Source organism: Rhinolophus sinicus, linkage group LG07 (genome assembly GCF_036562045.2).
Source record: "Rhinolophus sinicus isolate RSC01 linkage group LG07, ASM3656204v1, whole genome shotgun sequence".
Classification (NCBI taxonomy): domain Eukaryota; kingdom Metazoa; phylum Chordata; class Mammalia; order Chiroptera; family Rhinolophidae; genus Rhinolophus; species Rhinolophus sinicus.
This window is the reverse complement of record NC_133757.1, coordinates 69,237,278-69,251,733: the sequence shown is the minus strand read 5'-3', so window position 1 is coordinate 69,251,733 and position 14,456 is coordinate 69,237,278. Positions and strand designations below refer to the sequence as shown.

At 52.7% G+C, this 14,456-nt stretch overlaps 1 protein-coding gene and 1 long non-coding RNA gene across 7 annotated transcripts in view; one reads left to right on the top strand and one right to left on the bottom strand.

The window, feature by feature from the left end:
- GNG7 (G protein subunit gamma 7) overlaps positions 1-14,456 on the top strand; it is a 144,818-nt gene that overhangs the window by 113,397 nt on the left and 16,965 nt on the right. Inside the window, exon 6 of one of the 6 annotated variants that reach the window (XM_074337522.1) lies at positions 11,264-11,374. The exons of 2 other annotated variants lie outside the window; for them this stretch is intronic. The gene's annotated coding sequence lies outside the window, so the exon portion shown is untranslated. Of the gene's footprint in view, positions 1-3,744; positions 4,869-4,891; positions 6,120-11,263; positions 11,375-14,456 lie in introns of those variants that run through there. 3 more of the 6 variants (XM_074337516.1, XM_074337517.1, XM_074337523.1) reach the window with 3 other exon arrangements.
- Positions 2,986-8,310, bottom strand: LOC141572661 (uncharacterized). Its single transcript, XR_012497995.1, has 3 exons — positions 7,878-8,310; positions 7,268-7,359; positions 2,986-5,647 (listed from the first exon to the last, which is right to left on the bottom strand). It is a non-coding gene; the product is annotated as an uncharacterized LOC141572661 (long non-coding RNA).

The following is a 14,456-nucleotide window of genomic DNA, read 5'->3' as shown; positions in this document are numbered from 1 at the left end:
TTGGGAAAAGGTCTGGCCATTTCTTATCAAACAACACACATCTCTATGACTAGGCAGTTGCACTTGTGTTTCCCCATGATAAATCAAAACATATCCACAAAAACTCCTGGAAGGAATGTACAGAACAGCTCTCATAATAGTGAAAACCTGGAAACATCTCAGGTGTTCAGCAACAGGTGAGTGGATAACAAACTGTGATCGGTCCATTCATGCTCCTGAATCCCACGCAGCATATCAAGGAATAAACTAGTACAAAAGCACAGTGACCTGGGTGACTCCCAAAACTTTGTGCCGCATGAAATAAGCCTCACACAGAGGATGGCCGGTGTGATTCCATGCTGTGAAGTTCTAGAACAGCAACCTGTGCCCAGGCTGTGCCATCAGAAGAGTGACTCCCAAACGTGTCCACATCCTATCATTTCTAGAGCCTGTGGCTCTGTCGCCTTACATGGGATGAAAGGAATTTTGCAGGTGGGATTAAGTCAGGGCCCCCGAGATGGGGACGACCCTGGATTCCAGGGGGCCCAGTGTCATCACCGGGTCCTCATAAGAGGGAGGCAGGAGGCTCAGAGTCAGAGACATGGAAGAGGCTGCACTGCTGGCTGTGACGATGGAGAAGGGGCCACGAGCCAGGGACGAGGTGCCTCTAGAAGCTGGAAACAAGGAAATACTAAGGGAAAGAAGCCAGTCTGAAAAGGCTACACACTGTATGAATCCAACTCTATCACATTCTGGAAAAGGCAAAACCATGGAGGAGGTAAAAAGATCAGGGGTTGGGGGAAGGATGAATAGGTGTGGCAGTGACACTTGTGAAGGCCATGGTCATGGTGGAGACGTGACATTATCCACTTGGTGAAGCCCACCGTATGTCGAATGTCGTGAAGCTGAGATAAGCCATGGACGGCAACGCATGCATCCAGAATGCAGACGTCCTGCCCCATAAAGCAGGAGGCCTGGGGCCACGGGGTCGGGCCTGCTGGCATTGAGAGGGGGAGGGTATGACCTAACTGAGTATGAGTGCACTCCCAAATTAAGCGTACGTTGCCCCGCAGAGAGTAAACAAAGAAATTCAAAATGATCATCCACGCGCTCACTGCACAAACTCAAGACACCAGTATAATTTTCAGAATCTTCCTTCAAAGAGTTTATTGAAACCAAGAGGGAAGAAATAGCAAATTCTGAGTCACAGCCTCTCAGTGGGACCAGCTACAGAATTCACGGGGCCCCTTGTTCAAAAATGAAGAATTTCGGGGGGTGTAAAGTACAGCACAGGGAACACAATCAACAATATCATAATAACTATGTATGGTGCCAAGGGGTTACTAGACTTATCGGAGGGAATCACTTTGGAAGGTATATAAATGTCTAACCACTACACTGTACACCTGCAACTAATCTAATATTGAACATCAACTGTAATTGAAAATTTTTTTAAGTTAAGAATTTCAAGATGGTAATAGTAGTGCATTAAACCCAGGCGGCTGCACAGTCCGCACGCCTGCGAAGCCTGCCCTGCCTCTCGATGCAGGAAGTTGGAAGATGGTTTGTTCAGAAGCAGGGAACCTGTAACCCTCCTGCAATGCAACCAGCTTTTCAACAAATGCAAAAAACGTTCACTGACCTTGCATTCTAGTTCACAAAACCTCTTTGCTCAGGAGATGGTATAATTTTTTTTTAAAACCTCTCAAATCAAAATGACTACATTTATGAAATTAAGAGGCTAATCTTTCACTCAGGATCACTTTTTAAAGATAAAAACTCTCACATCACAGCAGCATTCACAGCCTGGTCAGTGGCTCAATGGCTGTTCAGGCCCGTCATGCTTATTCTTTTAATTTATGAACACAAAATACCGAACAGTGCAGGATGGAGGCGTGAATATGGTGGCGACACCACTGAATTAAGATCCAGACCTATATTCAACTCTGTGACTGACGATAACATCTCTAGACTTTTGTGCTCTCTCCAAAAGAAACTGGAAGGGAAAGGCGCAGAGACAAAATTGAAAGAGCACATTCCTCACAGCAGACCACACCACCTGCAGGGCACGAGGAATTCTTGTTTTTGTAAATCCTGCCCTCGCTTTGTGATAATAGCGTATTCAATTTTTTTCTTCCTACAATCTATATATTTCTTTTCTGCTACACTTTCTTCATCCTGTTTTGGTATCTCTTCCTCTTCTTTAAAGTACATTAAAAACCCTTAACAAGTGGAAACAGACCAGCTTTCCTGTGACCTTGGGCAAGTCACTAACAACTGGTGCTTAATTTTAGAGTTGAGAGCAAGGTCAGAAACATCCAAGGAGACCTTCTAGCGTTCTTTATAACGATAAAAAACACAACCAAGATGAAATTCTCACACTAATAACACGGCGTTAAAATACCAAAAGTCAGAACAAGAGGAACTCTAAGGGTCCTGCAGTAGTTCTAGAAGACTAACCCTCACATTCTGTCATTTCTATCACTTCAAATTCATTGCTCTACAAAAGGAAAGCAGTAAACAGACACACAAGCGTGGTTATGTCAGTGTTGTAAGAGCAGGTTGGGTTCCCTGGGAAGCAGATGGTGTTGCATTCAGGATGTTTATTAGGACTTTTGGGATCAAAACATGTGGGAGTGGGAATGCCTCAAGCTAGCCCAGGGGTTGCAGGCCTTTAGGCCTCCATCTTGATCAGCCATTGAATGGGCTGCCTCCAGAATGCCCTGATCCTGACCTTGGGCCAGGCCGCTCTCTGCAGCTGAAGCAATTACTGTGGGGGCTGACAGCTGAAGGGTGTCCACTGACAACACTCCCAGAAGCAGGGCAGCTCGTCCTTGAAGGGATGTGGGCAGCACATCCCCATACCCACCAGCCTCGTCCGTCTTTAGTTTTTATAGTTAACATTCTTCTGTACGTAAACCTTTGGCACCAATCGACTGCACTAAAGAGAAACCTTTGGAAACTGATGCAAATGAAAGAAGGGTAACAGAGGATCACCAACCAACCTTCATGTTGCACACACTTTATTTAATATAATCATTAGTAAGTCTGTTTTTGTACCAAAGAAAGGGTAAATGAGACTTTTGTAAGGCTGTTGTACAGAAGCAAAAGTATTTCTCTAAGTGATGGCTTCAATCCTATCGGGGCTTGTGCCTCTGACCCACTGCCAGCTTCAACTCCTGGCCATTGCCATCTTCCGTCCTGCAGGAACCTGCCTGATTGCCAGTTCCACCCTCCTGGCTAGTCCATAGATTCCAAGAAAGTCCTTCACAAGCAATGGCTGGGCTCTGGAGCCCTGGCAGCCAGTGCAGCAGGTTCAGGATTCAGTGTCCCCCAGTGATCCAAAGAATTGAGGAAAAATATCCCACATTCAGGGCCTTGAGGCAGCATCAAAGTCTCCAGGATGGGGGTTCCCCCTGGGTGGCCACATCAGGCTCAGCACTTTCTGCAGTACATGTGTGGCTGGTGTGTGGAAGTCAGCACAGGGTTTACAGTGGAAAGAGTGATGCCAGGCCTCACTGGCGAGCCAGCCCTAAGAATGTGGCACTTTCTCGCCAGAATGTATCACTCTGGGAAGAACTCCAAGCCCCAGGTTGAGAAAGAAATGTTTCCTCTGGTCAGAACACCACAGCCTGTCAGCCTACATGACACAGGACAGGGTGAGGTGGAAAACTAGGCTAGCTAACAGGTGTCCAGCTCTGCCCCTCACTTGCTCTGTGATCTCATATGGCAGCCACATCCCTTCTCGTACCTTCATTCCCACAGATGATCTCAGTGACATCGTCTTACTCCTTTTCTGTGATCAAGAAAACGAATAATCACACATTGAGCAGCACTGGGATTCTGGAGCAAGTAGTAGGGACACTCTCCTAAAGCTCAAGTCTACGTAAGAAATCAGCTTTAAGCAGGAGAAAGATGAATTCCTACTCACGGGAACATTCAGGAAAAGCCCGGCATGCACTGCCAGTGCTGCCAGGCAGTTCACCTGAACCCAGCCTACTCCCCAAGTCGCAGGAGAATCTAGAAAGGTTCTGAGTTTGGCAAACACCCACGTCCCCATCCTCAAAGCCACGTGCAGCTGCCTCTGGGAAGGAGGAATTCTCAGACCAGGGTCTAAAAGTTTCGTGGGACAACCTGGGCACAACTATGGGGTCAGCGCTACAGTCACCCATGCTGTAGAAGGCATGAAACAGACTGTTTTAGGAGCCAAAAAAAGCCAAAGCCTGACCCTTGGGTCATGGAACTGCTCTCCCAGCAACATCCCCCCACCGGGAGGAAGCAGTGGAAGCTGCCTTCCTCCTGACACTCCTGTTGTCTTGTCCCGTCTGCCAGTCGCATCCGGGCGACCTTTGGAGCAGAGCGAGGGAGGAAGTGCCCTTCGTGTCTGCTCTCTTTCCTGGCCAGCACACTTTGAAACATTCCTTTGGTGGGTTCTCGGAAACTCTTTGTTTTCAGAAGACACCTCAGATCTGGAGGGTGCAGTGGGCTTGGCCCAGGATCGATTAGGGAACACCACTACCTTCCCATGACTATGGCGGGGGAGGGGAGGAACAGGGTGGCTCCATTCAAACAAGAGGTGGCAGGTGAGATGGAAAAGGAACCAGCGGGGCAGGTTCTGCCACCAGCTTCCTGGGGGACTTCCAGCAACTCCTGGCTCCGGTGGCAGTTTCCTCTTCTGTAAAATGAGGATAATTAGTAGCACTGAGGTTGTTGTGAAGATATGTAGTAGGCGTAAAGTACATAATGAGCATACAAGTAAAACTGGCCAACAATCTTGACATGCTGTAATGCCCTCACCCTCCAAGTGGCCTGTGGTGCAAAGAAGTGACAACTGCCTCTTCTGACTCCTGTGAGCATTTCCTGCCAAATGCTGAACGATGTTTACTATTGTTCCTGGGTCTTATCTCTGCAGGCAGACTATCCTCTCTTGGAGAGAAGGTACACAGAGAAGGCTCACAGAAATCAAATGGCACCACAGAAAATAAATTAATTAAACAAATGACACAGCCCACTGTTACTGTCGTGGCTGCTGTGATCCAATGCGCTGCAAAGGGCGGGAAGGATGAGGGCAAGCTCCTCCATCACAGACCCTAGTACATAATGACACAGACTCAGGCCTTCGGGCTGAGCTAACTTCCGCCTGGGCCGGCCGCTGCTTCCTCTGCGTTTCCGGCCCATTTCGGCGAAGACAGGCAACCACCTCCCTTCCCAGGCAGCTAGGGCGATCCTGCCTCCGTTCTGCGAATCCAGGAGCTCCCCACCCACCCACCCAGGCGGAGAATCTGCGGCTTTTCTCAGAAGGACAAACAGGTCTGGAGGACACCGCCCAACATTCTGGTAAGGGGCTATGGCGGCCAAGCGGGCGCCGCTCCTCAGACTGGTGCCCAGAGCCGGGCCGGGGCTCTCAGAGCGGTAACGGGAGTCCCCACCGGCCTAAACCCCGAATCACGGTCTCCAGGTGCCCGCCGAGCCTACCAAGAGCTCCGTGGTCGCTGCCCATCATCAGTGCACTTCAGCTAAGTGGTGTCACTAGGGCCGTTTGCGCGAGGCTCCGCCCTCCGCGAGGCTCCGCCCTCCGCGAGGCTCCGCCCTCCGCGAGGCTCCGCCCTCCGCGAGGCTCCGCCCTCCGCGAGGCTCCGCCCTCCGCGAGGCTCCGCCCTCCGCGAGGCTGAGCAGAAGGCCCAGAGTTAGTTAGGTATGCGCATCCTCAGAACCTAACGCTAAGGCTCCGCTTCTGATTGGCCCAAGGGCTCAGGACGCTGAAGGGCAGGGTGAACCCGTGCAGGTGTGAGGTGTGGAGCCTTCCGCATAGGACCCACCCACTTAATAAGAACCCTCTAGAAAAGCACTAAGTGGGCACCCAGGTGGAGAACACAGCCCCAGTCCCCATGCTAAACCCAGAGCTATCCTAACACACGTATCGGCTTATTTATTACCTCTGATTAAAACCCTGCTATGATCAATTTTAACTTGTGTTGTGGTCTAGTCACGCGTGGCAGTATTTTATACAGCTAAATTTTTTAAGTATAATTATGACAAATATTAAATGAGATATACTAAATTTTCTTTTAACATAAGTATACCCCAGATATTACATGGGATATATTTATACTAATAAATATGTTTATTTAAAACTCAGATTTAACCAGCTGTGCTGTATTTATTTGGCAACCTGTTTATAATTATTTGTTCATCATTGTGACCATGTGATCAATTTATCAGTGGGCCCCGGACTGTGAGTTCCAGGAACGCCTCAGCTTTTGTTCCTCACAGTGTAGCACCCAGCAGAGTCTGACCAAAGAAAGTGCCTGTGGTAGGCTAGATAATAGCCCCCCCAAAGATGTCCACGTCCTACTTCTCAGAACCTGTGAGTATTTTACAGACTTTGCTAATGGGATTAAATGAAAGAGCTTAAGATGGGGAGAATATCCTGGCTTATTCACGTGGGCCCAGTGTCATCACAAGGGTCCTTGTAAGAGGAAGGCAGGAAGAAAGAAAAGGTGACATGAGGATGGGAGCAAGAAAAAAGGCCTTGTGTTGTGGAGCCATGACCCAAGGGATGCGCGCACCTCTAGGGCCTGCAGAAGGACCACAGCCCTGTAGAAATCTTGATTTTTAGCCTGGTGAAACTGACTCCAGACATCTAACCTCCAGAACTGTAAGATTAGAATAAATTTGGGTTGTTCTAAGCCACTAAGTTTGTAGTGACTTGTTACAGTAGCTCTAGGAAACTCATACAGTGCCCAACAAATATTTACTGAATGAGTGAAGGACCGGATGAAAGAATGCAAAAGGCAGCTGTGGAATACCGTGTGGGTCAGAGCCAGAATAGTCAGGAGACTGTGCCGGCCTCCCATCTGTCACCAGTCATGAGACCCTGGGCCTGTGAAATTATTCCAAGGCCTCATCTTTTGCACGTGGTTACTCTCACCGGCCTCCTGCACTGTGAGGAGTACACAGGTAGTTGGAGAATCGGCTCAAGGTGTGGAGCCAGCTAGAATCCAAAACATTCCTCTGGACTCCAGACAGACTCAGCATCCTTTTTGGGTCCACCTGCTCCATCTCCTGCCAGGATCTAAGATTGTTAATATACTCACTCACATTTTTACTACAACTCAATTGCTATTATTACCCTATTTTCCCAAACAAGGCTGAGGCATAGACAGGTGAAGTCTCTCCCACCAAGGCCACCCAGCTGTTAAGGATATGGATGGAAATGGAACCATCAGGGAGTGAGCCTAAGATGGGGCCACTCCTGCAGCTTCTCTGTGCCTCAGTTTACTCTCACCAAGCAGATCTTCCTCTTGAGGACATGGAAGCCTCCAACCAATTCGTGTGGGGGTCAAGTTCAGTTCTCAGCAGAGTGGAACTGTCACAACCCTGAAAGGAGGTGAAAGGTCAGAATTTCAGGAAGCCCCCACCCTGCCCTGGAGGTGGAATTCAGATGTAGGGAGTCATAGATTCCTTGAAGCCCAAATGTGTAGCTCACCTGGAACGTGGGAACGCCCTTGAGAGCCCCCACCAACTACAACCAGGAAATATGGGGTCTCCCCACTCCAGGCCTTCCCCAGGGGAGACAACCTGCCACCCATGCTCCAGGGGGCTGTGTGTCCTTGTCTGCCCCTTATGAACAGGCGAGCCTTGGGTCAGCTGGGAGGAGGAGGACGAGCATGACAAGAAGGCGGAGAGGCGGGGCGGCCAGCTTGGGTGGAGGAATCCCCAAAGCAGCTAAAAATAGCCGGGGAAATTATTCCAACACCTTCCCAAAATAGAAAGCAGCCTCCTTGCCCAACAAAACGCCAGGGCGGGCCGTTCTGCAGCTAGAGGGGGAGCTGAGGGGTGGGGCTTGAGGAAAGGTGGCCTCGGACGACCCCTTCCCCCACCCCCAACACACCTACCCCACTTCTGGACCTTTCTCTCCAGCTGGCCTTCTCAGGGCTGGCTGACCCCGCGATCGGGGGAGAGGACACCCAAGAGGGGTGGAGACCCTGGAAAGTGAACCCCTCCCCCGCCACAGCCCTGGCCCAGATCTGCTGACCCAGGAACTGGGAGGGCCCTGAGCCACCGGGACTAAAAATAGCCCTTGCCTCCTCCCGGGCTATTTTTAGAGTCCATTGCCCAGGCCTCAGCACAAAGGAAGCCAGCCGGGGGGCACACCCCGCCGGGCAGCTCAGGCGCCCTGGCTCAGACGCAGGCACCGCCTTTGGCCACCGCTGGGCCAGGGCTGGGGAGAGACCAACGGGGTGGACAGATCTGGCTTCAGCGCCTGCCTTGCTGGAGGACGCCAGGGCACCCACATGCCCTCTGAGCCTGGTTGCCACTCACAAGAGAGAGGGAGACACGCGCGTAGGGGGTCTGGACCCCAGAAAGCGCTGGGCAAAGGAGTCTCTCACTCTGGACTGGGGACTCTCTGAAGACCCCACGATGAGAACTGAGCATCGGCCTATGTGCCAGCCATGCGTTCAGAGCTTTAAAGAAGTTTCACAGATGAGAGCCCGCGGGCCTCACTTTCTGCATCTGTGAAATGGGAGTCCTTAGCAGCACCTGGATTAGTGGCTATGGGGCACAACGCTCAGCCCGCGATGGGGCGGGTACAAAGCGCAGGCGCACGCGTTGCTAGTCGGTGTCACTTTGGTTTCTCCAGTCTCTCCTCCCTGCCCAGGCCGGCTCCAGAAACGCCGGAGCTGATGTCATCCGCAGCCGGGTCCAGCCTCCCAGCACCGCCGACGCAGGCCGGCGCCGCCGTCACGGGCGTTCCTGCGCCAGGGAATCCCGGCCCCCGCGCGGGGGCCCCAGTGGAAACCCGTGACGCCAGCGCCCGCCACCTCACGTCTTCCGGCCCGCGCGCGGGGCGGGGCGTGCTCTCGCTCGGTGACCCACCCCCCACGCCAGCCCAGGACTCGCGTGGTCCTCTCCACGCACGGCCAGCCCTGCGCGCTTACACTCCACTAGTATGGAGTGCCCGGGCGACCGCAGGGACAAACACCATTTTAATGCACAGACACCTGGGCGTGCCCAGGGTATGTTAGCAAGCACAAGTTCACGGACAAAAGCACGTCCTGAAACCCCCAGGGCACGATCGTGCTTGACAGCTCGGTGGGCTCGTACAGTCCTGGCTGGCTCTAGGAATGGTGGGAAACCCTAGCCTGACTCTCCAGGCCTGTCTGTAATACCTGGGGTGGAGGGGGTGGGGGCATCCAGCCTGGATGAACACACAGCCGGGTGCCCGTGGCCTGTGGGCGTGGGGCCACGGTGATGACTCGGAGCCTGTTCACCGTCTCCCCGCCAGTCTGGGAGCTAATTACTGTCAGGACGAGACGGGTTGGCTGGAAAGATGAACAAATCGCAGTGTGTCTGCGGCACGTCTGGGTCTGCAGGCCGCACCAGCGTCTGTTCTGGGGGTGTGACTCGTGACAACCATGCTGCTGTATGTGCAGGGGGAGCCTTGGGCGTTTGCTTGGGTCCTGGAGGGCCTCTGGTGGGTGATCCGCCCAACATTCCTGTCTGCTGTGTGTGTGTGTGTGTGTGTGTGTGTGTGTGTGTGAGAGAGAGAGAGAGAGAGAGAGAGAGAGAGAGAGAGAGAGAGAGATGTGTGGGAGCGTCTACTCTCCTTATAGAGAGAGTGGATCTAATAATAGTAGTTACCTCCTAGATTATGAGGAACCAATGAATTAATAAATGGAGGTGTTTACTCATCACAGGACCCAGGAGTCCCACCCTTAGGTATGATCCAAGAGAAGTGAAAACAGGTCGACACCAAGACCCCAGGTGAATGCTCATAGTTTTGTTTCTAACTGCCCACCCCCGCCAAAAAAACTGCAAACAGCCAGGCTATCCATCCGTAGGTGAAAAGGTAAACTGAGGTCCACCCATACCATAGACTACTGGTCAGTAAATAAAGAGAAACAAATTAACCTTGAAAACACTATAGCTAATGAGAGAAGCCAGACACACAAGGCCACACAGTGTGTGATTCCACTTATGGGAAATGTCCAGAACAGGCACATCCACAGACAGGACGTGGGTTCATGGCTGTCCCGGGCTGGGGAGTGACCGTTAATGAGGAGAGGGTTGCTTTTGGGGGTGACAATGTTTTGGAATTAGAGGTGATGATTGCACAACTGTGAATACACTAAAGACCACTGAATTATACATTTTAAAAGGGTGAATTTTATGGATGTGAATTATATCTGTTTTTTTAAAAAAAGGAACAAGCTACTTATACATGCAGCAACATGGCTGTGTCTTGAATGCATCATCTGAGTTTGAAGAGCTAACTCAAAAGGCTGTGTGATCACCGTGTGACTCTATTTCTGTGACTTTCTGGAAAATGCCAACCTATAGGGACCGAGCAGACTGGTGGTCACAGAGGCTGGTAATTGGGAGAGGGGACTCACTGCACAGAGGGGCCGCAGGGGTCTTCCAGGATGGTGGACCTGCTCTCAGGCTTATTGTGTAAGGGTTACATGACTATCTGTCAGGATGCGTCAAATTGTACAAAAGTATGAATTTACTGTTTATGAATTATACCTCAATAAACCTAGCTTAGAAAAATGAATGTAAGGTATTTATAAAAATGCTCCATACACAATACAGAAATAGTAGATGATAGCTGTGTTATTATTGCTGCTGTTGCTATTGTTGTGTATGCAAGCTGCCCAGGCCCCATGAAACCAGATCCTCGAGTTTGGAGCTTGGAAGTTGGAGACTACTTTGCACACACTCAAAAACCACACACCGGGGAGAGGGGTGGTAGATGAGGGTAAAAGGGATCCAATATATGGTGAGGGAAAGAATTGACTGTGGGTGGTGAACACACAATGTGATATATAGATGATGTATTACAGAATTGTACACTTGAAATCTACGTAACTTTACTAACAATTGTCATCCCAAGAAACTTTAATTAAACACACACACACACATACTCACCCACAGACACACACACTAAGCACACAAGCATATGTGTATACATGTATATGAAAATAGTATGCATAGAAACACACACACTTGAAACATTTACACAAACCCATGCATGCATACAATTATACTCCATATACATACATACACACAAATGCATGTGTGCACACATGGGCACCCTCCAAAATATGCACACACACCCCTACACAAATACCCACATACACGTAATTATGCCTGCAAAACACAAACACACAGTACACACAAATGCATGTCACCTACACCTACACACCAAATACACATAGGCACTCACCTCTCTCTCTCTCTCTCTCTCTCTCTCTCTCTCTCTCTCTCTCTCCGCCCCCAGGAAATACAGGGGCCCCAGGAGTCCCATCTGAAGGGAGCACCTGCGACAGAAGGGGACAGTGAGTGTCTATGTGTCCCAGATAGGGTCTCTGTCCGTTTTGTGTGTCTGTCTGTAAGTAAGCTGGGTATTTCTGGGCCTCCCGTCTCTGTATCTGTCTCCAGGCACCCACAGGCTCCTCCTCCCCCTGCAGGCCTCCTCCTCCCAGCAAGGTCCCCCACCTTCCTGTCCCCACCTCAGGCAGCCAGCCCAGGCCGTGGGAACCTACTGTTTAAGGCTACAAGGGGATGAGAAGGTAGAGGGGGCCCAGCAGGGCATCTGCTTCTTGGTGTCCTGGGCCTCAGTTTCCCAGGCTGCTTTCTGCGGGTGTCCAGGAGCTGGTCCTCTGAGTCCCTCATCCTTCACAGCTCTGATCCCACCAACCTTCTGTAGACATAACCTAAGCCTTCAGAGGAGTTCAAGTGGTGGAGATTCCAGGTGCAATGGGGGGCACCTGGTAAGAGATATTGGGGAGTGAGGTGTGGGGCTCGCTGTGCCCTGAGGAACACCTCCAATCCCAGGTATGGACACCCAGTGGCCTCTGAGGGGGAGGTCAGGAGCCGGTAGCTGAGCGGATAGCACAAGCAGCTGCCAGGGAGGGAAGAGGGAAAATCGAGTGCCTGAAAATGTGTGCACGTCCACATGGGCTGGATGCATACATCTAGCTCTGATTTCTGCAGGTGACTGCATTAAAGTGGACTCATGTTTCCTGATCAGTGTGGGTGTGAGCTGATTCACACTCCTGCATGAGTGTCTAGAATGTCACCCAAGGATCTTTTGGTTATTCTCAGATGTACACGTGCTCAGCACATATAGACATTCAGTACATAGTTGCAAAATGATGTCTCCCTTTATTCAAAGGTTCACTCCACAAATATTTACGGAGCACCAACCAACGTCAGATGCTAGGGACACACAGTGAGCAATACAGACAAATATCTGTCCTGTGAAGCCTCAGGGTGAATGTGGACCCCGGGGGCCATTGCCTGTTCCTGTGGTCTACAGGCAACACAAAAGGGCAAGCCTGTGTGTATGTACGAGCATGCACATTTGTACGTTGGGTGCAGAGTTTGCACATGCATGCACACAGGTGTGGGTGCACAGGTCCACCAGGCTCTTGTGCGGGCTTGTGCAAGCTGGGGCCTGGCTCATCCTTGGCATTGCCCGCCTGCCCCTCCCATCTGCCGAGAGTGCCCGGGGCCAGGTGGGGCCAGGCGGGCCCGGAAACCTCTCCCAGCTGCTGTGCCCAGTTTCAGGGAAGCCACCCGCTGGCATCCTGCCCACAGAGCCCGCCTGCCCTTGCATCTGTCCCCTGGGCTTCCAGGAAGGCCCCAAGAGGCCCACTCCACAGCCCTGCATGCCTGAGTCCACCACCCAGACCCACACAATGCAGGGGGTGTGCAACCTACTTCCTCCCACACCTTCAGAGCCCCTCACCATGGGGACCAGAAGAGCATCAGGCAGAGCAGAGTGTGCAAGGGGAATCAACTAAGGACATACACACATACACAGGGCCCTCGGAGACAGTCTCTGCATACAGTGGGCATTTGCAGGGACTCTGCACAGCGAACATTTGAACTGGGAAAATGTTTGCACTGTCCTGATGACCACACGCATGCAGATGTCCACGCGTTAGGGTTTTTGCCCGCCATGTGGGTGCTTGCAGACCAGGGCATTTGAAAGTATAGGACGTCCCTGCTAATGGGTGTGTAAGCATGTCTGTGCCTTGGCTCAGTGGGTGCGGGCACACATTCAGGTGCCACACACAGTGGGTGTTTGAATGTCAGTGTCTGCACACAGTGGGCATTTGAGCACATGAGGGTGTCTGTTCTTTGTAGGTGTTTGTAGGCAGGTGAGGGTCTGCGTACAATGGGTGTTTGCTGCACTGCAGGACAGGGTCTACACACAGTGGGTCTCGCATGCAGGTAAAAGTCTGCACATGGGTGTTCTCACATAGGTAGTGTTCGCACACAGTGGGTGTTTGCACCCAGCAGAGGGCTGCACACAGTATGTACTGCACGCAGACAGGGGGCTGACACAGTGGGCGATTACATGTAGGTGGGGGGTCTGTACACAGTAGGCCTTGCAGCACATGGGGCGGGTGGTGGCGCAGCCCGCGAGCACGCACTGGGTCTCCGCGCCACGCGGCTCGACCTCGCCACCCCCTTGCCCGGCCCCGCAGGTCAGGTGGCTCCCGCGGGGCGTGGGGCGGCCGGCGGGGCAGGGAGGCTATTCCCGGCGCTGGCGCGGTGCCCGGGGCCTGCGCGCCAGTTCGCCCGGGGAAGGCGCCGCTCACAAAGGGAGGGTCTGTGCAGACGCCCCGCCCTGGGCCCGGCCGCCAAGGGCCGGGGGAGGGAGACGCCGCCGGGGCCGCCGCCGGCGCGAACCCCCCCATCCCGGGCGGCCGCAGACACCGCGCCTGGCGGGCACCAAAGGGAGGCTGGCACCGCCGGGCACGGGAGGGGGTCGGCGGCCCAGGGCACGGGCTGTGCGCCCAGGGCGCACCCGTGGGGGCGCTGGTGAGGGTCGGGACTTGCGAGTGGGGAAGACTAACTAGGGAGACAGGCCCCTGCACTTCGCCCACTCAGGGATTTCTCTGTCTCTTGCACACCCGCCTCTGTCTCCAATTATCCAATTTAGGGACCGAGGAAGCCAGGACTCCTGCCTGCTAGGGAGGGGTGTCTGGGGCCTGGGTCAGCGCCCCTCTCCACCCCCAGAGTGTCTGGAGAGAGGGTGGGGCGGAGGGAAGGCGTAATGAGGGTTCTCAAGGCCCAGCGTTGTGTTAAGCGCTTCCGTGCGTTATGCGGTTTCACGTCGCCACGTGGGAAGGCGATGAGACTTCCCCTTCTATATATGGGGAAACTGAGTCACACTTGCCGCATGATGCTACAAGCTAGTAAACCGCCGAGAAAAGATTCTAATCCAAAGCTGCCGCTGTCTCTCCCAGTGTGGCCTGAACTCTGCCCCTTCCCCGCTGCTGCTATCCCCAAGGCATTTATGGCGCGCCTGCTGTGTACGCAGAGGCACAAACACCGTCCCACGTGAGCACGCACGTGGTCTCAGGCTCGCGCTTACACACGTGTGTGCTCACGCATGGGGCGGCGCAGCCCCTGGTGCACAAGGGTCTTTGACTGCCTGCGGTGCCCCGCACCGTACC